This window comes from Nyctereutes procyonoides, unplaced genomic scaffold, assembly GCF_905146905.1.
Source record: "Nyctereutes procyonoides isolate TBG_1078 unplaced genomic scaffold, NYPRO_anot_genome, whole genome shotgun sequence".
Classification (NCBI taxonomy): domain Eukaryota; kingdom Metazoa; phylum Chordata; class Mammalia; order Carnivora; family Canidae; genus Nyctereutes; species Nyctereutes procyonoides.
Window position 1 is genome coordinate 20,568,993 of NW_026575020.1, and position 2,143 is coordinate 20,571,135.

At 36.6% G+C, this 2,143-nt stretch overlaps 1 pseudogene; it reads right to left on the reverse strand.

Annotated features, from left to right (window-relative positions):
- Positions 1–1,116: 1,116 nt before the first annotated feature.
- On the reverse strand, positions 1,117–1,219 carry LOC129518293 (small nucleolar RNA SNORA70; annotated as a pseudogene).
- Between the last annotated feature and the right edge of the window lie 924 nt (positions 1,220–2,143).

The following is a 2,143-nucleotide window of genomic DNA, read 5'->3' on the forward strand; positions in this document are numbered from 1 at the left end:
AAAATATACAGATTATAAGTATATTCTTCCAGAAGATTTGACAAATGCTTACACATGTGTAACTCAAATCCCTATTAAGATATGGAACATTCCTATCACACAGGAAGTCTGTTCATGCCCCTTTCTAGTCAATCATTGTCTCATCTTGCAGAAACATTCAGTTTGCCTTAAAAAAAAACCTTTCTAGAATTTCATGTAAACGGAACCAAATATTGTGTACTCATCATGTTTTCGGGATCCATCCATTTTGTTGCATGTGTCAGTACTCTGTTCCTTATGTGTCACTGAATAGTGGTTACAATTTGTTTATCCATTTCCTCCCATTATGTGGGGTTGTTTCCAGTTAGAGGCTGCTATGAATGAAGCTTCCATGGATATTCTTGTACAAGCATTTTTGTGGATGTATGTTTTCTTTTCTTTTGGGTAATTACCCATAAGTGGAATTGCTGGTCATAGGACAGGCATACACTTAGCATATCCACCTTATTTTGAAGTGTCTGTTCAAATATTTTGCCCTTTTCTTTATCAAGTTGTTTGTGTATTTATTGTGTTTTAGTTCCTTATATATACTTGATATAATTCTTTTAATGAACATGGTTTTGCAAATATTTCCTCCTACTCTGACTTGTTATCCATTTTCTTTCTTCGATAGGAAGTAGGATTTATTGGTGGGCGTGAATAAGGAGGAGCAGTGTAGAAGCTCTCAGGAGTGCAGGGCTTAGCATTTGTCCAAAGGGCCCACAATTAGGGATGTATTTGACCCCATAGCCATCCAGGATAAATTACTTTTTCAGGTGCCATGTTTTCAAATTCATCCGTATTAAACTTGGTAAAGCCCCACTTCTTGGAGATGTGGGTCATTTGGCCACCAGGGAACTTGAACTTGGCCTTGTGAAGGGCTTAAATCACATGCTTCTTGTTCTGTAGCTGGTGCAGACGGACATGATGACTTGGCCAGTGTGGGCCATGGCCACTGTGCCCTGAAGTTTCCAAAGGCACCTTGAATACCAGGAAATCCTGACCACTCCTTCCTGCTCTCATCCCAAGGCTGTTATGAGTTTTTCTGGAGCCTAGACTGGGGATATCATGAGGTCCGACATGCGTGTCCACTGGAAATTATGGTCCCAAGGTACCTTAGGACAACCTCTCTGAGCAACAGGCTGCATACACTACTGAGGAGGCCACTGTGCGCAGTCACTGCACACCATCATTTTCTCAACTAGGTTTTTGATGAGGAGAAGTTTTTAATTTTTATAAAACCTAAATTATGAGTCTTTCTTTGATGGTGATTATTTTCTACCTCCTGCCTAAGAAACTTTCACCCATTTGCAAATCATGAAGATATTCTCCTATGTTTTATTCTAGAAGCCTTATAGTTTTAGCTTTTATGTTTAGATCTGTTATTCATCTCAAATTAAATTTTGTGTATTTTGTGAGACAGGGATCAGTGTTCATGTTTCTCCATATTGATAGCCAGTTGTGCCAACCACATCTGTTGAAAAGACTGCTTTATCTAAGTCGCTTTGGCTCCTCATTGAAAATCAAATGATCATATTACACGTGGGTCTATTTCAGGGCTCTTTATTTTGTTTCATTGAACTATATGTATCCCTTTACACTACCATCCTGTCTTGAAGATGGTATACCAGCTTTATAGCAAGTCTTGAAGTTAAGTAGTGTTAAGTCCTTTGTTTTTCTTTATCAAGATGCCTTGAATATCCTAGGTCCTTTGCATTTCCATATAAATTTTAGGATAAACCTATCAATTTTTACAAATAAAGTCTGCTGGAAAATGGGGTTTGGATCGTGTTACACCTGTAGATCAAATTCAAGAAAATTGACAATTGAACAATATTGAGCCTTCCCATACAAAAACATTTATTTAAGTCTTCCTTATCTCAGTATTTTTTTTTATCTCAGTATTTTTAAAGCAGTTTTTAGTACATAGTTCTTATATATCTTTTGTTGAATCTATTCCTAAGTATCTGTGCTTTTTGGCCTTATTATAAATGAAAATGTTAAAAAATGTCTTTTTCCAATGCTTTGCTGCTAGTATATTGGAATACAATTGATCTGTGAGTATTGCTTTTTTATCTCATGACTTTGTTAAATTCCTTTATTCATTCCAGTTGCTATTTCGTAA